This window comes from Peromyscus maniculatus, chromosome 1 (assembly GCF_049852395.1).
Source record: "Peromyscus maniculatus bairdii isolate BWxNUB_F1_BW_parent chromosome 1, HU_Pman_BW_mat_3.1, whole genome shotgun sequence".
Classification (NCBI taxonomy): Eukaryota; Metazoa; Chordata; class Mammalia; order Rodentia; family Cricetidae; genus Peromyscus; species Peromyscus maniculatus.
Window position 1 is genome coordinate 179,901,007 of NC_134852.1, and position 25,145 is coordinate 179,926,151.

A 25,145-nucleotide genomic window follows, 5' to 3' on the forward strand; every position below is an offset into this window, starting at 1 on the left:
CCTGATGGGCAAACCTAGGCAAATCAAGTGTGTTTGGAACAAACATGCCTTCTTGCAAGTTTCAAAGCATTTAAATGTTCTATAGGGGACTTCCTGAAAATTATTTAACACACTCAAATTCTCAGTTGGATTCCTTTTATCACATACAATGTACATGCCAAATTAATTGGTTTAATAATCTGACCTAGTCAATCACTTATCAAACAGAACTTTATAAGCTTAAAACTGGCTGGGTCCACCTGATGCTTGCTGGGGTCTTCCATCCCGAAATACTTTCTTTTCCACAAAGAAGCCTGAGATGTCTCATTCTCATTCCATTAAACCGAGTTTTAGTTTTCTGAGTGAAGAATGTGATAAAGATCTACAGTTTTTCATACTGCTTCTTCTTTTACCTTATCATAGAAAGACCAAGATGCTAATTCCACTTCCTGCTTAAACCAAATTAACCAAAATTATTATGTTACTTTATGATCAAAATAAATTATATCTAAATATGGCTATACTCAATATAAATGATAAGAATTTTAGAAGCCTGATTTTTTATTTTTTTTTTATTATTATTTTTTTTTTTTTTTTGGTTTTTCGAGACAGGGTTTCTCTGCATAGTTTTGCGCCTTTCCTGGAGCTCACTTGGTAGCCCAGGCTGGCCTCGAACTCACAGCGATTCGCCTGGCTCTGCCTCCCGAGTGCTGGGATTAAAGGCATGCGCCATCACCACCCGGCTTACATTAATATATTTTTACATGAAAAAAGAACCAAAACTATTATAAAGGTTCTGAAACATAAAAATTTCATTACTAATACTCAAGTTCAGTTAAACCTCCATTAACTCCTCCATTAAATAAAATTATGGGTATAATGGGGCTGGAGAAATTACTCAGTGGTTAAGAATATTTAGTCCTCTTTCAGAAGACCAGACTTTGGTTCCCAGCACCCACATTGTTGAGTTCACAATTCCCTTTAACTCCAGCTCCAAGGGATCCATCAACACCTTTTTCTGCCCCCACCCCCCACTGCACAAAGAGAGGGAGAGATGGAGACACACAGGCAAAGAGAGAGAGGGGGAGGGAAGGAGGGAGGGAGACAGGGGTGGGAGGAAGAGATACACTTGAATACAAATTAAAAATTTAAAAACATAAAATTAGGGAATTAAAGTGAGCATTGCTTTTACAGAAAAATATTGTTAACATTACCATTCCTGAACAGAAAATGAGTGTGATTATCTACATTGATTACTCTGGAGTTGGCTACTAAAAGATTATTTCAACTTTTAATTTTCAAAAAGGCTTAGTACAAAATAATAGGAATATTTGAACTGGTCTATGTATACACATTTAATATACATTAAGTAATCACATAATTTTTTAAACCTTAACAAAATATACTGAGCATATTATTTTACCTACACAGACAAAACAAAAGACTTAATTTTTCACTTTTCTACACAAGAAAAAAGTAACTGGAGAAACTATTTACTGCAGCCATAGCCAAAACCTTCTCTTTTAAAAAACCAGATTTCTAAGGAAAGTTTATGCACTGCAAAATGCAGTCTTATCACATCAACAGATAATGTAATTGAGGGATATAAGAAGAAAATTCATTGACTTTCTATATGACGAGAGCCCTGTTTCTTTATTTAAGTTTCATGGCGTGATTCTTAGGAATGTGTACAGTAAATCTTTTCTGTTAATTTCATCCTCAGAAAAGATGAAGGAATGATAATAGTGTAGACTGATCTGTAGTCAGATTTCTGTGATAATCAATGACAGTGATTAATGCTGGAGATGATTAATCAGCACACTTGTAGCATACAACAGGTTGCCTGGGTAACTTTTTTTTCACTTTTCAACAAAAGCTTTCATTTACCCAATTCTTCCTATGACTCAGAATAGATTATAAAAGATTGTTTCTTCTTCCAAACTGAAATACAAAAAAAAAAAAATCTCTTAACAGTTTTTATCTTAAAGGACTAAGAAGTAACATGAAACCATCCATTAACACTAAATTGCAGTGATGAAATGATATGAAAATCATTTTGCCATTTGTTTTGCTCCTGTTTATCAAGAGAAGCCCTCGTCAGGCAGAGGTGCCATTCCAGCTTTTCCTCTCACTTGTATTCATGAATTAATAGTCAGATCAGCCTTGTCTAGACGACAGAGGCCAAATGACAACACAAAAATACAGTGTCCAGCTAACAGTGTGGGGACAGGGGGAGGAAAGCTGGAAACCAAAGAAACAAACTCCCCAAGGATGCCAACTCTATTCTTGTCTCTGGAGAGAAAATATCATAATATACAGAGATTCCTACAAAAATTTATGAGACAAAGTAATATATTTTCCCTATTGATCAGCCCAATCTTCAAAATAACCTGAATCCATCAAATTGATAATAACTCTGACAATTCAAAAGAAAATGAACACTGATTATTTTACCACAAATTCATTGCCACTATTAATTCAGATATTAGGACAAGTTGCTATGTTTGTCACTAATGGCACAAGTGATTTGTACATATTTAATTCTAATTCCGTCCATGAAATACATATTCCTAGTTACAGAATAGGGAAATTAATTCTAAAAAGTTTAAATAAGTTTAATTATTTAATGATTATTACTAGCACAGAACTATTAACAAATAGGATTCAAGTAAAAGGCTATCTCAATTTGATAATAATGGCCAGTCAAAATTTGGGGCCCTAAAAGAAAGAACCACAGATTTGAGCACATAAACATAGCACAAAATTGAATATGTATCATGTTTCATGGACACAATCAAAACAGTGTTTTATAATTTCTCTAAGGCTTTAACGTTTGTATTTAAGAAAGCACATCAGGGCTGTCCAGGGACCCTAGAACAATATAGGCTGTTGCCATTCCTCTAAGTTGTCCCCCCACACAGAATTTAAAATATGTCTGAATTGCTGAAGACACTACACATTTTGGTCACAGGATTTGGCAAAACCAAGGTGCTACTAAACTGGAAGCTTCCCCTCTGTTGGCCAATTTTCATAGTTCTAGAAGGTACTATGCTGGCTATTCTAAGAGAAAAATCATTAGCACTCCACCTAGCTGTGAACCCCAGAAGTTACAGTAAGTAACAGTGAGGAAAGATATGCCCAAGGGAGAAAAGTGGAAGGAATGCTACAGGGTTGACCAACACTTTCCTGCAGAGGCCCACTCTACAGGAAAAACATGCATGCCTGGTACTGTCGATTTGGCCCACTTGTCTGTGACCCGAAAGGGTGATCTACTAAAATTATGCTAAATGCACATAGTGTCAAACTGCCATTTAAATTCCTATCTCTATACCCAGAGATTTAGAAAGTATCAGACCTCACCAGAGATGCTTCTTTGTGCAATGGATTACAGTCAACACAAAAACACACAACAGAGTGCAAACACTAAGTGTCTTTGGAATACTCAGCTATAACTGTGACTATCACATTACTTCCCCAAAAGATGAGGGGCCATGGTAGAAGGAGGTGATCCATGGGTTACAGATAACCAGAGCAAAACAGGGTCTTCTTGACATGACAGGAATGTTGCACTCATGAACTCACAGTTGTATGGACACCTGCAGAGAACATGTATACATACAATCAAGCCAGTCAACATTCCAATTTGGTGGTGGGGTTTATATTTCTTCCTGTGAAGCCAAGGAGCTACTGACAGTTGAAGGCTGCTGAGGGAAAGAACATCAGCTTTATGTGCATGTATGGCTCACAGGAGGCTGACAATGTTCCGGCAAAGGGTCCACACCCATGAGTAGATGGGCTGCACAAATACACTGAGTGGTTAATTTTTAAAAAGAAAGAAAAAAAAAAGGATTGACATTAGGAGGGGTAGGCAGCAGATCTTGGAGAATTTAGAGTTTGGGGAACAGCAAATATCATCTAAATACAGTGCAAAAACTAAAAATATTTTTTAAAATATATAATCTTTAAAAATTTGTTTAAAAATACTAGTCTGAATTTTGGGGGGCGGTGCATCTTGGGTTTTATACTGAGTAACTGTTGATCCCTTACACTTGCATTAATCAATGACAGGAAGGAAAGAAACTGAGCAGCTCAACTGTCAAAAAACAAAAGTTCTAACATCCCAGTAATAGGTTATTGAGGCGGGTAAGGCTGAACAAAGCACTGGGCCACGCCTTAAGCAAACAATGAGCTGTGACACACACAACAAGCGCTCTGGCCACAGGAAACCTGACCCATAAGCCCCAAACCAAAAAATGATGACGTGTAACCCAAGGCCAACCAAGAAACACCACGGCAGCTAGAAGCAAAAGCCCACGAACAGCCCCACATATATACCCCAGCCTTTTGTTTAATAAACAAGCTTGCTTGCAACCTCCTGGACTCCATGTCACTGCCTCAGCGTCCTCCCACCCACTCCCCCTGGGTATCAGGGCCAGCGAGAACCCAGCCACAGTGCCAGCAACAGATTATGACAGAGATATGTAAAAGATAACACAGACAGACACAGCACCATAAGCATAAATATCAGTTTCTCAATTTGTAGATAATCACATAATGCAGTTTTTTTCAGATACACAATGACATGCTTAAGGAAAACTTCTTGAGGCATATACTATAAATGTTCATGGTAGAGGGCAATGTTATTGGAACTTCCAAGAGACCAATGAATATACTTGGAGTAGTTTCAAGCTTGACCTAGAATTGCTGGTGAAAGCAACATGAGTTGAGCATGAGATGGTAACACATGTCTAAACCCAATGTTTGAGAGGTTGAGGCAAGAAACTCAGGTGTTTAAGGTCATCCTTGCCTCTACAGAGTGAGTTCTAGGTCACCTAGACTACAGGGGACACATGTCTCCTAACAAAAAGGAACATAGATCAACCTGGTAGACTCAGTCTAGGCAGGTCCAGTCCCCTCCTTCCAGAATGAGCCAAGGGTCCCTACCTGGGGGGGAGGGTTTGCCCTGGAGGAGGTGGGAATATGGGGTGGACTGGGAGGAAGGGGAGGGGGGCGGGAGTGGGGAGAACAAGGGAATCTGTGGCTGATCTGTAGAACTAAATGGTATTGTAAAATAAAAGGAAAAAATAAAATAAAAAAAAATTTTTAAAAAAGGAACATAGACCCTAAAAACCTACCTCAACATGGACCAATGAACCTACCTCAGTATGGAACAATGAACTCATTTTAGAATGAACAATGAACCCATCTCAACATGGAACAATGTAAAACAGTCTTCCATAAATTCTGTAATCCAACATAGCTTTTCACATCAGGAAAATACCTATTAATTTAGTGATTCTGATCTGTTCAGTTTCTGGCCAACAGTTCTACCTCTGTATTTTTTACTGCTAAGTAACTCAAATCTCTCCAACACTTCTTAAGAAGTACTCTAGATGCTTTTAATAAACTATGCTATTTTTTTAAAATATTGCCAGATGCCAGCATAGTGGTGTATGCCTGCAATCTGAGGACCTGGCTAAGACAGGAGAACCTCAAATTTCAGGCCAGTTAGAGCTACATAGTATATAACACACCAACCTGAGACCGTATCTCAAAACATAATCTCTGAAGAGAATCTCTAGATTCACTCTTGCAAGTTGCATAATCATTACCATTTTATACTGAAGGAAGGAAATCTACATTAATATACACTTTCAAATATGAATTAACCCCTTTTATGATAATGCCCAAACCTAATGTCCAATCAAGAATTAAAACCTGCAATTCATGTCTGATCCCATTGATAACAACTGATAAGAGCAAATATGTCTCTAACAAAGTTCTGGATTGCAATTCTGGAAGATACACATCCAAGTTGGTAGTTCACCAAGAAAGTGGTTTGTCTGTTTTTGTAGTGCTGGGGATCACACCCAGGACTTCATGTATGCAAGGCAAAAATCTCTATCCCTCAAGTATCTCATTTCAAAACAGGCACTGGTATCAGGTGTGCATTCTTCCTACAAACTCCAGACACTGTATGTGGTTTATTCACACGTACGACAAGGATCCATCCTATCTCATGTTTTGGGATGATGACCAAGAACATGCTTGCCAAGTAGGGTATCCCTATCTTAGGATGGCAACAAAGGAAAGGCAAACATTGTCTTAAAAGGCACGGAGACTTAAAGAACCACTGGAGAATTAAGCCTATAGTACTCTCCCAAACAGGAAGACTGCAGTTGCCTTTTATAGGGACTATAAAGTAAGAACAGGAATTCTTACTTTTCTTCACACCCCAATGACAATTTTCCTCTTAAATGTTCTTGCCCACACAAGAATTTTCCCCATCTCTTTTTCTTTTTATAAAGAAGAGAACAGACTCTTTTTATAATTCCTAACTATTCTAATGACAGTCTCAAAGAAATCAACACCATCTAAAAAAGGAAAGGAATACTGTATAATAACAGTGCTAATCATGGGAACAATATCTCCCATTTTAAATGTACAGCATCTTAAAGAACTGAATTGTCATCACTGACATTTTTGGCAAAAAAAGTGAATATGAGTGGGTGGAGTAGGTGGACCCCCCCCCAAAAAAACTCTCTATTTCACACACACACACACATACACACACACACACACACACACACACACACACACACACACACACACACACACAAAAACATTTGCTGCAAAACATAATGCTAGTAATCAAAAAAAACATTTCATTACAGAAATGCACTTGGAATACATTGAAGTATTTGCCAACTTCAAAATATCATTTAGAAATTTAATGTCTAAATAGATATTTAAATATAGATAGGTAACATTTAAATAAGTAAAATTTATAATAATTGCAGTTATTCTGTTCTCATGAAGCTAACATTTGGAGGACTGGCAATATACTCTCTATATGGCTGAGCTTACAACTTAGTCTAAAGCATTTTCTTTCCTTCAAAACAGTAATTTCTTTTAAAACTCCTTTTTAAATAGTACTACAAGAAGTGATTTCTTATGTCATTTTATAAATGTTTAATACCTCTAAAAGGAGTAAGTGGACATTTAAAATCAACTCAGTTCTTCATGACTGACAGATTTCATGTTAGACAACACTTGGAACAAGAAGGAAAATCCACACAAATGAGTTTCATCTCTCCCCTCTTCTCCTCACTGAACTTTGCTGGTCTTTTGTGGGGAGTACAGTTAAGGGGATAGAATTCTTCGTCCTTTATAAATACATTAATAATTAGCTATTCTTAACCCAATAATTCTTTTCTTAACCAAATTTGTTCACAAGAGTGCCCTAAAGTCATCATCTACATTTATGCAGCTTCTACTGGATACCTGGGCATTTGGTTTCTAGCCACTCTTACTAACAACCTCTTATCTCTCAAAAAGTTCTTTCATGACATTCTATATTTCTGCTTTCATCCAAATCTGCCTGCCCAGTCTTTTCTCCCTCAAAGGTTTAACTTCTTCCCCATTGAACACCCCCCCCCCTCACACACACACCTTGGGTTTGGGATATAAGTTCTACATTCCCAATACTCGTTTGTAAAGGATTCAGCCATCTATATCAACTGTATGTAATTAACTCCCCTATAAATAAGCATAGTCAATAATTCTCCTACTGAATTGTTGTTCCAGATTTTGAACTACCTTTTGAATTGTTTTTAAAAGCATAATGTCATTTCACATCTAAATCTTAATATTTAATCATCAAAGAGAAGCTTAAATTTTCATTATGCTAATTAAATTCCTGCCAATAACTGCTCTTACAGGATGTGGAAGTTATAGTCTGTTCTCAACGAGTTCAAGATCAAGTGATCCCTTCAGACAAGACTGACTAGCTTGACATCTAGTTCCTTTGGTATCTCTATATGTACCTTACAAATAAGAGACAGACTTCTTTTCTCATATCCCCTGACTTTAATCACCTACCTACTCCAATAGTGATTTAGCTCTAATTAGCCCTCAAATCTGTTTTTAGATCTCCATCCCACCACACAGATCCTTGGAATTCTACTCTCAGGATAAAGTGCAAACTTCCTACCAAGAATTAAGAGACTCCTTAGAACGCAGCTTCAGTTTACACATCCACTCTAGCTACATGGGGTTCCCTCAGTGCCACAACAGTTGATTCCATTTCAAATATTGTTTCCCACCTCACTTCTCTCATCTTCAACTTTTAGGGCTAGAATAAATTCTACTTCCTTAATTCTTCCCAAAGAACTATCACTCTTTCCCCTTCTTAACAAGTCTGGGCCTGTTGTCCTCCCAGGAGTTCCTATAGCAATGTGGCATTATTCTACATGTAGCAGTCACCATATTGTACTACAGTGTACATCATTCATCTTGACATGGAAAGAATAAACTGCATGAGCACATGGACTATGATTACCTCATCACCCACAAATATGCCACAATGCTTAATACACCCAGGATATTAAATGTGTTGAATACAAATATGACTCTCCAAAGACTGAGTTTAAGACCCCACTGAAACAGTTCTATGCTTTTCTGTAGCTAGAGTTTACCTGCCTTGCCCAGTCAGGACAAATATCTGTCACCCGCCAGTCCCACAGCCGCTCAGACCCAACCAAGTAAACACAGAGACTTATATTGCTTATAAACTGTATGGCCGTGGCAGGCTTCTTGCTAACTGTTCTTATATCTTAAATTAATCCATTTCTATACATCTATACCTTGCCACGTGGCTCGTGACTTACCAGTGTCTTCACATGCTTCTTGTCATGGCGGCAGCTGGCAGTGTCTCCCTCTGTCTTCCTGTTCCCTCCTTTCTCCTGTTAGTCCCGCCTATACTTCCTGCCTGGCCACTGGCCAATCAGTGTTTTATTTATTGACCAATCTGAGCATTTGACATATAGACGACCACCCCACAGCACTTTTCAGAAGTATTTAATACTTAAAATTCTGTAAAAGTATAATTGTCTGCTCTAGCCATCAGCAATAGTGACATTCATTAAGAATGTATTTTTATTTTTAATGTGACTTCAATTTCAATTGCTAAATTATTATTCAATTGTATAAATTATTATAACTCCCTTTTAAGCTTCAAAAGACTTTGTATCTAATTTTTAAAATAAAGATACAGGACTAACTAAATTTAAATGAGCAAATCAATTTGTTTTTGCTACTGCTCTAAACCTTCTAACATATCACTTACTGTTTTAAAAAGTACAAATGGTTCACTGAATTGCATTTTCAGAACTAGTGCTCTACCCATGTCATCTTAGAACAGGTGGCCCTGTTATACTTCCTTTGTTACACAGACACAGATCCTTGATTTTCATAGAAGAAATGCTAATAATAAGTAATTAGCCTAATAGCAATTGTCTGACTTCAGCACTAATTGATGACTTGAAATTTGAGTTTAGCAATAGTCAACTGTTATTCTCCTAAGTTTTCTTAGTAAGTACTGAAACTTTCTATTGAAGAAGGTATTCCAGGAAGACTCGAGTTACTAGTCAGTTAACACTTTATCTAAAGAATTTAAGTATAAGTAATCTTAAAATAAATAAATGACAGAAAAAGAATTTAAGTATATTATTTTCATCTTTCTGGAAATCCTGTGAGGAATCTACAGTTACTATTCCCCCTTTTCTATGGATGTAAAAAGCACATAGTGTTTAAATAATCCTATCAGCATCAAGGTTGTATAACTAAGAAAGAAGAGACTTAGAATGTTATGTGATACATGATCCCTAAGGTCTGACAGAGGTGTTGTCTTGCTTTCCTTTTTAATCACCCAGCCATATGTAGTACTAGGCTCAGTATATGACACTGTAAATGTTTGACAGATCAACTATTATGTAGTCCCTCATTAGAGTAATTGCATCTGTGTGAGTTCTTAACCTAGTTAATAATCTTCCATGATATATTATCCTCTTGAAGTCTTCATTTCTACTCCGCAGCTCACAGCACTTAACATGGTGGTTATCTATTCTTTTCTCTGTGTATGTCTCAGCTAAGACTAATAAAAATAATTAAATCCGGGGCCAGAGAAAGGAGTCCAGTAGTAAGGCACTTTTCTAGCTGGACATAGCCTTGATCACCAGGACTGCCCCCCCAAACACACACACACACACACACACACACACACACACACACACACACACACACACACACACACACAGGCTTAATCGTGTGGCTACTATAATCTTCTGCTAGGGTACTAATCCAAATAAACTTGGAATCTGAATCAGGGTTGGGGGACTATATTTCTTGCTGAAATCTCAGCACTGAGCTCTCAGGTGCCCACTTCAATTCTTCTAAAGGAAGGATACTGCACTTTCTTAGGTGCCAAAAGAAAGAAGAATCTCAGTTAGTCTTCAGCATAGGCGCCATAGTCTGTAGCTCCCTTTCTACTTAGTAACAAACTGCCTCCCCACAAGTGCCAGAGAAATATACTTAAATATACAAAATCAAATGGCATTGCAATTAAAGGTAATAACTGAGAAGCCTTAAGGACAGAGATCAATAAAATAAATAAATAGTGTTTAGAATATCTAGCTGCACTGCAATGCCACAATGAGGTCTTCTAATCCAAGTTCATCTCTGCTTCTACTTGAGCACAAGGCCATCTTTTCTTGTCATATACCAAGAACATGTTGCACAACTTGCTATATTCATTCAGTTGTTCAAATGCTCATGTAGAACATACTCACTGTACTGGTAAGACATAGGAGTGTACAAAGAAACTTTCGGTTCTTATCCAGGCCTTTTTAACTTCTTTAGGTTAGCAAACAGTCCATCTGTTTCATGTAGCTATGTCTCATACATTGATCAACACACAAATACACAGACACAGACATAGAACTTCGACATGATTCAAATTCTAGTTACAGGATATGGCTGAGGTAAAAAGACAAACAAAACAAATACACAAAAACAAAAAAACCTCTTATTCCATAAACAGGGATGCTACCATAAGGGCCTGGTACTGTGCCACACACCCAGTCTCTTCCCATGCCAGGCAGAGATATGAGGAAATGAGAAGGCTAGGTTTACAATGTCAAATGTGAACTCATCTTGTCAAATGACCATTTACCAATTCACTCAATGTTTCTTCAAACTATGTGTAATATTAAGTTATCTGTACTAAATAACCAGCATTAATGAGCTTTGGAAGAGCTATTTGATGCTTTAAATTGATAAATCCAAGGTTTATCATGAAATGTACTGCAAACTTGCTCTATGTCTATATAGACTGTATCTGAGAATGTTTGTTTTTGATCAAATTATATATGAACTTCTTGAATATTTATGAGTTTATAAGTTTATAAGTGACAGTGTGAATGATTTATTCCTTTAAAAACATCTTTTATCAACTTAATTCTTTACGACCCTCAATTTATGCCTTTCTTACTTAGTTCAGTTGAACATAACTTCTATTTTAAGTGACTAACAAGTATTAAAGTTACTACATTTAGTTATCAAATACACATGATAAATTTAGCATATGACTGGGTAGAACTGACAAATAAATCTATTATAAAATATCTGAGGTGAAATGGCTATGGAAAGAACTTTTAACACCAAATTGAAACTTAATGCTTGCCACTAAAAAGCCCAATCTTTTGCAACTATTTTATACAGAGTGATTTGTGATAAATTTTAAACAGATTTAATATGAGCACATCTCAAGAAGTTAATAATTTGTCATTAGGCAAATTGATGAATAACACTAGTTGGTACATTAAACAAAATGGATAGTGAGTGAATTTATGTTTCAGTAAATTTATTTCAGGAGGAACATTCATTGGTAAATGAATCACTCAGTAAATGTTCTTTGGTTTAGGAGGATAATCAATTATCAGATAACTGACCTCTTTCCCAATAGCAACATTTAGAGTTAAGAAGTGCTCAGGCTCCCAATTTAAGAGTCTGAGACCAATATTCAAAATGGTCCCATTGGTTAGCATTAGAGTTGGCATTAAAACTCAGGCCTTCAGTTCCCAGTGAAAAACAGCTTTAACAGAGCACGGCTTAGAAACGACAAGAAGAGGGCTGTCACAAAGAACAGGGCATGCTGCCAGAAGCTCCAATCCAAGCGCTTATTGCACAGTGAAAATAGAACCCCATGATCAGAGGCACACCAAGAAGTTTCCAAGTGTCTCTCTCACCTTTTCAGGGCATTTATCAAAAATTTAAGTAAAGCAAACAAGGCAAATGTGTGTGGTAATGCCAACTAAATGTTTGTACATTGTATATACTGAGGGCTTTTCAGCCCCTTTTCTCTATTTTGTTTATCCCAGGTACTCGTGATCTATGTTCACTATTTCTGAATGTAACCTACAGTACAGATTGTGTTTTTATTGCAATAAAAAAAAAACCCAAAAGACTAATTTCTAGTTCACCAGAAAGCAAAAATCAACACATCAGTAATTGTAATCAAAATAAACAGGAAACACATTCTGAATTTTCACTTGAAGCAAGTAAGTGTAATTTCAGGGTGTGAGAAGGAAACCTTTTAAATGAAATGGTTTGTGTAACAGCTTTTACAAGGTGCACTTTTCACTGTCAACTGCATGAAATGCTCAGGAGGATAATCAGTTTTGTGTGGCAATTTACAGGCTCTCCACAGCACGCAGTAACTATCTTTATTTTGAAGTTGCTTCTATGTTTTTATTATGCTTGCATTTTCATTTTTAAAAGATTTAAAATTTATATTGTATGAGAGTAAATCTGAAACAATCCATACTGCTTAAATTCTTTAATCATTCAGATATGTTCTATTGGATTTTATTAGATTAAGAGCTGTCAGACCTAATATACATGGCAGTATTGACAAATTTTTAAGCAACATAGAAACAAACACCTTACAAAAATTTTGATGTATATGTAATATTTATTATGAAGATATTATCAACTATATCTTGTTGTACCCCAATAGTAATCTAATAAATATATATCTAAAATAACATGTAAGATATAATAGTTATGCCATGGTTATATGTGGTCATTTTTCTTACATCTAGATTTACAAAAATATTTCCTAAAAAAAAATATTTCCTAAACACAACTAAATAGTTAATTGTGGAAAACACATTTCCTTTCATTATCAAAACTATTTAATACTGAATAATAAATTCTTACATTTAAAAAAACAAGAGTTTTCTTAGTTGTGAGAATAACTAGTCATCCCTCCTCTTTCCCCTTTACTCCATCACTTTCTCTGCTGTCCATGCCAAATAAAAGGACTCCATATAAATAAACAAACGTAGTGACAAGATAGCACCTCCAAATTGCTGTGTAAATAAACTGTCACTAATGTAGCTTAATTATACCATTTATTTTATTCTTCAAGCTTTTTTTGGCATATCTTGACAACTAATTTTCACATTGACTATAGGACCTCAGTCATAATCTGAACACTATTATAAAGATCCAGAAAAAGCCCAAAGTGGTGGTAACATGTAAAATGGCCCTCTCTACTTGGAAAGAGAACGAAGGTGACCGGGAGTGAAAGCTCATCCTTAACTATATAATAAGTTCAAGGCCAGCCTGGGCTATATGAGAATTTGTCTCAAAAACACAAAGCTAAATTCAATTATTAATTTTAAACAGGCAAACTATAATGTCATATATACGCACATGCCACATGAACAAAAATGTTCATCATCATGAATAACGCCATCATCGTGAATTCTAATCCATGTTATTGTATATTCTTGGCTTGTACAGGTAGCGCTGGAGCAAAACTGCACTATAGCAACACCACTAAAGGTCAAAATTAGTCTTGTATTACTGGACTCAACAATGTTCACAGAAACACAGGCTCAGAGAGCAGGGCTAAACGTACTTCAGGCAATGGCTCTGAGTCATGGTTTATACTAGGATTTATTTGGACCTCCACAATGAAAGTACTACTGTATCACGTTACAAGTAATGTTATGAGCTGCAGAATTCGCTCTTACCATGACCCCAAGATGATTCTATTTTTGTTTTCAAGTCCATAAACAGTAATTAACAGTAGAAAGGCAAAGGAGCAAAAGCTTCTAACAAATTAATAAAAATTATTTATTCACTTGACTGTTTTTCTTCTTGAGAGTGCTCTAAAGTAGTTTTAGAAAGTAAACATTTTTTTGCAAAAAGTTAACGAAAAATAATTTTGGGGAGACTGGCATTTCTGAAGCTGCTGCTCCAAACTTAGCCAACTGGAGAAGCCTATAGAGCTCTGGGGCAGCCTCAGTAAACACAAGGTTATCTGTAGAAACTACACAACCTGTTCAATAACCAAACCAAACCAAACCCAAGAGGCAGTGTACACTTGAACTGCACCAACCATCACAAAAGTACGTTTGTATAGAGAAGGAATTTTACGGTCATGTGAATGTCCAGGAAAAATGCAAATCTCTGAATTTTTCATCATTGGTACTGAAAATTCTACAGATAAATTCATTTTTTCTCCCAAATTGGGTATTAATTGTTAATATAAATGTTGAAAATCTGTTTGTTATTTAACATAAGTGGAATAAAGACCAATGTAAATAAAGAATAATTTAGAAATAAGATTCTAAAGTGTTTTATACTGATGAGTCTAAAAATCTCACTTTAAATGAATAAAAATTTTCCCAGTTTAACAGTAAGAAAGCAAAATCTACAAACCAAAACAAAGGAAAAAAAACTTTACTTAGGAAATACACAGATACGTCTGTAAAATGTGTACATTTATTGGAATGTCAATTTTTTTCAGTTACATCACTTTTTCATTACATCTAAACTGTCAAAATGTTAAGTTTCTTTCCAAGAAAACATGAAAATACTTGTTAAGGCACAGTATTACACATATCAAACAAAATTCTAATAGCACACCCAAGTCATCTAAAGAGTCATATTGTAAAATTTTATTAAAACTCAGCAATTATAATTCATGTGGCTTATGTTCTCCTCCAAGAATGTTCAATAAACTTGTTTTATAAATATGTTTAAAATTTGAAACATATTATAGCTAATAATTTCTCTGTGTAGCTCAAAAGTGAATGCTTTAAACTTACTTTTAAATACCCTACCTTTAAATTTACTTTTAAATACCTTATTATGCTTTGTTTTGAATTAACTTACAAAAAAAGAAACAAATTAGAATCTCCATGGAGAAACATATCTAAAATTACTGCAGAGCCTGGCATAATTTCTTTTTAGAAGTCACCCCCATTTCCCTTTCTTCTTGCTTTGAAGAGGAAGAACAGATGCTTGCTGAACATGACTCTCAGCCAGCATCTCAATGCTTTGACACATCCAGAGTCAGGACAATCAGAAGGGATGAAGTCAAGTTTCTGGAGCCACAGCCCTCTTAGCAACTGGGAGTGAGGCTGTAAGTGAAAACCCACATGCTTTTTTTTTTTTTTTTTTTTTTTTTTTTTTTCCATGCTATCTTGACCAGGGAGGATAATAAATCAGGAAAAGAAAGACGGCAATCACTCCCTCCACCTAGATAACCTGGAAAACGGTAAAGGTGCAGGAGAGAATTCTTGCCATCAATTAGCTCTGTCTTTTCTCTTCAACTTCCCAGTTACACCCAAAAAAAACAAAACAGACCCAGTCTATGTCCTGGGCCTTCAGGGTGGCGAAAAGAGGATCTGATGTTCAAGGTCATGCTCAGCTACATAGGGAGTTCCAGAGTTCCAGGCCAAACTGGGCACTGGGCTAATGTGACCCTACCTTAAAATCTCTATCTAAACAAAACAAAACAAAACAAAACAAAAAAAAAAAAAACACTACCATTTATTGAGCACCTACCATGTAGCTGCCACAAAATTACACATTAATTTTTTAGCACAGTCTTGTACAATCTGTGCTATTCTCTTATTCTCTACGGGGCACACTGAGTTCTCCAAGATCAAGTATTTTCCCAAAATCTCCATTCCCAAGGCATACTTGGAAATAAATAAAACTATAAAACTATGCTCTTAGCATACTTGTCTGATATATATACATATATATATATACATGTATATATATATTCTTGCTTCTTTATTTCAAAGTTAATGAGAAAAAATTTGTTTCATATTTGAAACTTGCAACACGAATAAAAAAGGCACTCTTAAGAGTAAAATCATGTTCTTGCAGAGCCAGCAAGAAATTGTTAAAAATAACACAGATGTTTACTTTTCATTAGTTATACTAACTTGAAAGGCCCAATGACACATTTACTATCTTAACAAAAATGAAAGTTGCATTAGCTATCACCAATATTTCATAGGCATAACTGTTTCTAATCTGTTTAGGATAAACTTATAAAATTTACATCAACTCCAAATAAATATAAACTCACTTAGTCCAAGACACTGCTGTGAGATTCAAGTAATGTTGCCAAGATCTGAAAAGCATTGCCTCCCTTGTCTACCTCTTTTGTCTTCTCCACTACAGGGCTGTCCCTTTCTCTTCTGTGTCCTGTGCACTCAGTGTCCCTGAAATAATATTTCGAAGCTTAACTTTCACTTGTAAATTGTGAAGACTTTTGGATCCATTGTCCAAGGTTATTTTCATTTACTCAAACTCCAGTTTTATAAAGTGAACTGCTTTTTTATGAATGCAACACAAAGAGACACAAGATGACCTTCCTTCCTTCTCATAATTCTCCTTCTGTAGATCCAACAATACCCAAATATACACCGTTCTTAAGAAGAGGCAGAACATTTATCAATACAGATCATAATGTCAAAAAAACCATAAAGAATTAATCATATCAAAATTAAGTTAAAAGAGAGTAGCATGGCTGCTACTATAACTAGCAACAGTGTGTCAACCAAGCATGAGTGAGGCCCTGAGTTTTACCCCCGGTACCAACAACAACAAAAAATAGATTGTTTGGAAAATAAATATACACCCCTAATTAATCAACAGGTAGTCAAAGAAGAAATCAGAAGAGAAACTGAAAATTCCCTTTAAACTGAATAAAAATGAATATATAACATACTATAACTTGTGAAAGGCAGAACCCCTTCCACAAACATGAGTAAAGAAAGCACAAATAAATGACTCACTAACTCAATGTTTAGTGGGAAACTCAAGAATAAATTTTAAACAAAAAAGGTTTATGATGAATAAAATATTAAATTTTGAAAAATTCTAGGGATATTTCTAAAAGGTAAGACCAAAATATAAAAATCAGTTCTAGAAGGAGTACAATTTGCTTAATAGGATTTAAAACAGTAAATATTTTTAAATGAGCCATCTCTGCTATAAGAGCTATATATTAATATCTGGATGCTTATAGTTCTTATGTCCATCTAATAAAAGAAGATACAGATGTACACATGTTAGCCTTTATCTAATTAATAGGAGAAATCTGTGCATTATCAATTGTCTGTCTTCACACATGTAGCACATGGTTAGGAGTGCTTAATTCTCTGTCCACTATCTGGATTCATACCCTGGCTTATCACTGCCTGGAGCCATGAGAATGAATGAGGAAGATATTTAACAATCACAACCTTAGTTTTCTCAACTACCAAGCTGAGAATCATCCCACCTGCTAGAGTGAGCATAGGAACTAAAGACATTTGGCTTACAAATATGTCTGATGCTAAGTAAGAACTAACGAAATACCAACCACTATTAGTATCAGTCTATAACTACTTGAAGCTTGTGATCAAAAGGTAGCTTGAATTGTTTAAGTCAAAATAGGGTAAATCACAGAAAATGGAAGCTATTTAAGTAGTTTGAAAGTCAGTGTCAAAACAAAAAGAGTTATACTTTCTTTCCATAGAGAGGACAATGAGTCAATGAAGACGTCTGTATTTACTGGACTGTTTTTGGATCAACCAAAAAAAAAATGTAGTAATCCAACATTTCAAGCAATATAGAAGTTCCTGCTAGCTCTGTCCTGCTGCCTTTAACTATTCCTTCCTATGTGCTGCATTCAAATGGTACATCTTACAAAACAGAAAATTTATTTCTAAAATGATTTTTAAATGGCTAAACAACAGACCCAGCAATATAGCATCTGAACATTTTTATTTGGTATTAAAAAATAAAAATAAATGTGGAACACATTTATTTAGTAGGCTTCATCAGTATGTGTATAAATGAATTTGTGAATATAATATTAAATATGCTAGGTTATTCTAATAAACTGTTTTGAGTACTAAGTAGAAGGTCTTGTTAACTGCACATTTAATAACTGAAAGTTCACCCACAACCCTTCATAAGATATGAGGAAGTTCGTCACTGTTAAACATGACAGCAAGGAGACAAACCATCAGAGAAAGCAAATGCATGTGACCAGAAGCACAAGGGGTCCTGAGCTCATCACATGCTGCCATATACATTTCCCTTGAACTACACCAAACACAGCAATTAGCACTGAAAAGAGAAGGCCGGAAAACCACGGTGGAAACATTGGTTAAATATGAATGGGATATTTGGTGCTTTCACACAGCCTACTGGTAAAACAGTAGGTGAACATTTAAACCCAGAACAAAAGAAGGAAACCAACACAGCTTTGAAGGCTGACTGAGGTCATCAATACCAGTGTCACTAGAAATTTAGCTGGAGCTCTGCCATACACATAGTACTTTCACATAACATTTTTATCTATATTTATGTGTTTTATTCAAATCCATATTTTATTTATAACAGTGAATACATTTTCCTCTTAATTCTACTTTGCAATTAGAAGAAAGGTAACGATTAAGACTTGTCTGAGGTCACGCTGACAAATAAGCAAGGAAGAATTTTACTTCTACATTTCCTACCAGGTAAGGGCCGATTTCTGAGCGCTTCAGCAGCCATTCCTATATCCCACACAGACAGAGGGCTAAGCAGACACGAGTGGGTTTCTTAGCCAAGTGCACAATTTTTATTTTTTTAATTTTTATTTTTTTTAATTTAATTTAATTTTATTTTTTTTCCATTTTTTCGAGACAGAGTTTCCCTGTGTAGCTTTGCGCCTGTCCTGGAACTCACTTGGTAGCCCAGGTTGGCCTTGAACTCACAGAGATCTGACTGGCTCTGCCTCCCGAGTGCTGGGATTAAAGGCGTGCGGCACCACCGCCCGGCTCTGCAATTATTTTTAAAGCCTACTGTATCCTTCCAAGCATCCTTGTTTTATCTGTCCCACTCTTTCCTTTACTTCTTATCATTTCATTCCTGGTTCTTTTTTTGTTTTGTTTCATTCCTGGCTCTTTTGTTTTGTTTTGTTTTTTCCATTCCTGGTACTTTTTAATATTTGATTTATTGAGGAAATCTGGAACGAAACTCATGTTATCTCCAAGATATGACCAGATATAATATATTCAACTGATAAGAAATATTAGAAAGCAAAAAAGTAATTTACACAAATATGATGGAGATCAGTAACTGATTGGGAATAGGGGATGGCATTGATACTACTTAGAACTACAAAGTAACTTTGTAAAAATATTCTATATCTGAGTATATACCAAAAGGACGATAATTCCTACCAGAGTAATTGCACATTCGTGTTTAATGCGGCAGTACACACAGTAACTAAGAAATAGAACCAGCCTAGATGTCTATCAACAGAAGAATGGACAATGAAAATGTAGGGCTTATACACAAAAGGAATATTATGCAGCATAAAGAAAAAAGAAATGATAGCACCTACAGGAAAAATGGGTACAAGTGGAAATCCTTCTCTTAGTAAAACAATGCAGATTCAGAAAGACAAATACTTCATTTTACTCTTAAAGAACCTAGACTTTGATTTGTATGTATGCATGTATATATACGTGTATACAAGGACATAAACTTTAAAAATCTGAGTAAAATAGTTTAAAATGATGTCTTTTCTGTATTCTGTAACACATACACGTATATATACATGTATACATATATACATATATATATGGAGGCAATTAGAAAATTAAACTATAAAGGAGACCATAGCAATATGGTTGCATAAACAAGACCTAATAACAAAACATCACTTGACATGTCAACATGGATAAGGGAAGTTTCACAAGGTCCCACCTGTAGATGAGTAGCTAGAGGCAATTTATTGTTGCTTAGAGAGCAAAATCAGCTTCTCCAGGGATGAGCCCTGATAGGTCATCTAACCCCAACTACTTGGCCTTAAACACATGTACATATGAGCAACACTAAATGAACTAAAGCGATTGTGTCTATTCACACATACATATGTGTGTGTGTATATATATATATATATATGACAATAATAATCCAAGAAGAGAGAATTCATGAATTTGAGAGTGAGATGGAAATGATGTATGTACAGTACTCATGGCTTAAATCTTCAAAATATAACACATTTTCATTAAAAAGTAATAGAATATGTGTGATATGAAAGTAGAAGGAAAAACTATTGGCTAGAAAGATGGATGGGGGATAGTAGTGAGGGAGGGGAACAAGTAAGAATAAAGTATACATAAACATGCTGTAATTAAATCCATTACTTTATATATTATCTTAAAAATATAATAAAAATCAGCATGTTGGTTGTAATAGAGACTACAAGGACATAAACTTTTAAAATCTGAATAAAATAGTTTAAAATGGCACCTTTTCTGTATTCTGTAACGTACACACACACACACACACACACACACACACACACACACACACACACATCAAATGGCTTTTTAAAACAAAACTTTAGAAGTATCATATTTGCAACAAAGGGCAGTATATCTACAGCATTTACTGTACCATTCAGATCATAGCAAGGCTGCAGCAGCTACATCTATGAACCTTTTCAGCTTGTGTGCAAACTAAGATGGCCAAGTGAACTGTGAGTATATATGGCAATGCAATCATACATGAGAAACACTTGCTATTTGGACTGGTGACAAAATAATCAAATAGAGACATGTGTCACTGACCCTGTGTATCTAAAAGCTCCCTTCTGAGGAATGAAACAAGCTTCTACTGGGTGGAAGCTATAAATGCAAAACTGTTCAGTCTAAATATACCAAAGACAAAAATTATTCTAATCAGAGCATGCATCAAATACCAAATCACATGTCTTGAACATTTACTGTTTCTCACACACATAGCAAAAGCTTCTTAGCAGTCACTACAATGTCAGGCTTAATTTATCCTGCCAAGCTAGCTAGAGAGGATGTTAGGATGATGGGATAGATGTCCTCTAAAATTCCCTTACATTATATTTTGTTCCTGCAAAAAACACGAAGTAAAATGTACCATCTCAAACCACTAACTTTATAGTTACATGCTTACTGCATATCAGTATTTCATAAATACTTATTAATTAAAATATATTGCTGTTATAAATAACATATCCAAGGCAAAGTTCTTGTTTGGTGTAAACTACCTAATCATAAAATTCTACATTACTGGAAAAAATATAATTTATAATGATTATTTTTCTTTGTTCTGCTTTTCTTTTTCTTTTTCTTTTTCTTTTTCTCTTCTTTTCTTTTCTTTTTTTTGTTTTTCTTTTTGAAAAAGGGTCTCTTATAGCCTAAGCTGATCTCAAACCAATTACGAAGCCCAAGCTAGACCTAAACTCCTGATCCTCCTGCCTCTATTTTAAATTCCTGGGATTTACAGATGTGCACCACGATACCTGTCAACCGCTTTATTGTCTGAAGCAATTTCAAAATTAGCTAACAACAAAAGCAAGCTGTCCATAAAGAAGAGTACAGCAAGCTCTGCTTCCAATGAAGAGCACGTTGAACAACTGGGCCTTCCCATTGTTGTACAGGCCAGGAGGGACATGTCAGGTAACTAGAGGTAGGATGAGAGGAAGTAAAGACTTCTGGCAGAGATGGCAGAGATGAAAAGCTACAGAGGGATGGTAAAGATGATGGCACATGCAATACATGCAAACAATCTGCCTTAACATTTATTTATTACTTCTTCTCAAAGATCATGACTTTAAATTGAGGCTTAAAGGACTACAAAGAAATTAACTTCACCTTTGTCTCCTGGGAACACACAATCCAGACACAACAGATCTGTAGTTGAAATATCTACACTAATTGAAACAGAATACATATTAAGCCATTTGTTGAATATACAGAGTCAAATACCCTCTCTCCTAGCACAAGTAAATATGGAAATAATTTACTTTAATGTTGTCAAAAATATATCAGGACTAGAATAAGTCTAATATGAGCATGTTAAAACAAAGTCTAAATTCCTGGACCATTCCCAAAGGCACACTATCTTTCAACTTCTGAGTTAAGTGTTTTGCACTAAAATAAAGTTTTGTTAATGGGTTAAATTTATGAGTTATTTTGCTTAAGTCATCTCCTTCAAGATCATTCATATAGACATCACAAAATCATTTTCAACCCCGAAGGCTTTTTGTAAATTTACATTAGAATAAACTCAATACACATTCCAAGACCAGATATACAACTTATCAATTCTAGTTGCCTAAAATTATTGCTTTTAAACAGGGCATGGTGGTACATGCCTGCAGTCCTAAAACTCAGGCATTTGAGACAAGAGAATTGTACTTTGTTCAAGGATAGCTTGATCTAAATCATAAATACTAACCCACCTAGGGCTACTTAGCAAGACTCTTGCCTCAGAAAGCATACAAATTTTTTGTAATTATTATTTTTTATTACTTGCAACAAAAACTTCATACACAAAAAAGTTTACTATAAACCTAACGTGTCAGCTTGAAAACTGATTTGAACTTTATGAAATCTTTGTTTTTCTTGTATTTGTTCGTCTGAAGATATATGCATGTGTTGTGTGCTGACCCAAGACATACTAAGCAACTCCTCTATCAGTGATCTAGATCCACAGCCCTGGATAGTTTTTATGAGGATTTTTCAAACTTGTAATGTTTTGGCTTCTTATCAATGATTTTGATAATATCAGTCCCAAATTCAATCAAATCAATAATGTAAGGAAATAAATGAATGTATTAGTCCAGTTCTCTTATTTCATTACAATGTCACATCCTTAACTTTCATAGGTCTAATTTTCCTTGTCTCATAACTATAATAGTCTCAAATTCTGACCCACTCTTTTAAACTTTTTAATATTTTATGTGCCACCAGTCATCAAAACATTTCACTTGGATTACAGACTACAAAATAAATGTGGGTTCTAATTCTTGAATTGGTAGGGTAAAGACAGGAAATGCCACCTTTCTTGTCAATCCATTGAGATCAACTAAGGCCACACATCAACTTTGGAATGTAGTTTGTTTATCTCAAAAAAGATGGGGCAATGTGGACAATGTCATGAGGATAGCCTCCTGCCCACCCACTTCCTTTCATTCTTGAACCTAATTCCAGGTACTAAATCAATCAAAGCCATTAGGAACATGAACACAGAACTTCTAATACCAGACTCTAAAGTTATCAGATGTGTAACCACTGGGATTGATGTCGCTAGTCATTTTAAATATTTCAGTAAAGAACTAGAGAGAAAAATTACAACTAAATATTGGTAAGAAAAGACTTAATTGGTCTCACTTACCACTTTGGGATTTTGAAAACCATTGCAGATTCCAGTCTACATTCCTCTGATAAAAATCTCTGAATAAAAAAGAAACAGGAGGCTGTCTTTTGGTGAACTTTAGGTGCAAAATTACTTCAAATTCATTTTCTAAAATACCATTTAAATGAAAAAATTAAATATACACATGTATATCCCTGAAAATCTTTAGCACAACAATTCCCTCAAATATTGGAAAGAGTGATAAACACCAAAAATTCAGAAATTCTAATACATAAGTGAATGTCTTATCAATTGAGAAAGAAATTCTATATTCAGGTTTCATAATATAGAAACAGAAGGTAGAAGCAATTTTTATACTCGGTAATTCATTTCTCATCTATAATTGGCATAGCTTCAAATATATACACATATACATATACATTTATATATTGAATTTAGGCTGAATTTATCATGAACTTTTACCATGAAAGAGATTTTAGGATAAACTTAACATAAAAATTACATGTAATGATCAGACTTTAAAGGCTTATTTTATGAAATGATAGCCTTAGTCACAAACAGTGGTCCATGACTGTTATCACAACATCTGGATGATAAGAGATAAGAAAATCACCAAAAATTTTAATTCACTGGGCTACAGAGCAAGACCTTGCCTCAACAATAATAAATTATAATTTATAATATGGTTATATAAACTAGCAATATGCTCCCATAAGAAAACTTTTTAAAATGATACTTTATTGCCTATCAAAAACAAATAAAATAAAAACATAATGAGATCAAACAGTAAAGAGCCATGAGATCAAAAGCAACTTCCATTTTATATCTACATGATTCTGGTTCTGTATGGTTTATCTGATGGGCCTACATGCTTCCTATAATCTGAAATGTAAAATTATTCTTAAATGAACCCACACATGCATTATTTTTAAATACATAAATTAGAGAGAGTTGGTAGCTTCTTCATTGATACTTTAAAGTCCCTTACTATTTTCTTCAAGCTGGGCAAGGTGGCGCATATCTTTAATCCCAGTACTTTATATAAATTTGAGGCCACCCTACTCTACATAGATAGTTCCAGGCCAGCCAAGGCTATATAGTGAGACCTTGTCTCAAAATATTTTTTCTTCATTATCATTGTAATAGTTATTAGCTATTTTTGGCAGTTTAATATTACACACACACACACACACACACACACAGTCAAGTTATACTTGGGGCTTGCTAAGCTTCACATTTTCTTACTTAAAATGGTACATTTTCAACCTAAGTATTTTATATTCCCCATATGCTCCTCTCTTGCTATAACTTCAATTATTATACATCTGCAAAACTTAAGATGTGGCTATTCAGTTCCCTGAATCAGTCACTGCTCATTTCCTGCAACCTTTTATCCCTACATTCTTCAGAAGGATGTATATGAAATCAGCTTTTCCTTAATATCTTATTGGAGGTGGTAAAACAAAAACATTTTGATTATTGCTCATTCTAGTTAGAAAATTTTCGCTTATTTTAATTATTTCATTTTTACACCTATGATTATCTACATGCTCCTTTATTAAAATCACAATTACCCTATTGTGTGCTTGACTGTTTTTGGCTTTAATTCTTTGCAAAGGTATCTGCACACGAACTTTTGTCCACTAAGATCAACATCAATGCCATCTCGAGTTTCACTTCTATTTACTTTTTCTCTTACCGAAGGCTACACTTGCCTTTGACATCTCTAGAATAGTTTTTTTAAATCATAGATTGAACATTGTAGTAATAAAATGTAGGTAACTTAACTTCTATTTATGTTCCTTTAGAGAGTAACAGTCTTTGCTCTCAAC

At 35.0% G+C, this 25,145-nt stretch overlaps 1 protein-coding gene across 9 annotated transcripts in view; it reads right to left on the bottom strand.

Annotated features, from left to right (window-relative positions):
• Rfx3 (regulatory factor X3) overlaps window positions 1-25,145 on the bottom strand; it is a 259,080-nt gene that overhangs the window by 143,780 nt on the left and 90,155 nt on the right. For 4 of the 9 annotated variants that reach the window (XR_013047992.1, XM_042262296.2, XM_042262288.2 and 1 more), the window contains one exon: window positions 23,332-23,390. The exons of the other annotated variants lie outside the window; for them this stretch is intronic. The gene's annotated coding sequence lies outside the window, so the exon portion shown is untranslated. The remainder of the gene's footprint in view (window positions 1-23,331; window positions 23,391-25,145) is intronic. 9 annotated transcript variants of the gene reach the window in all.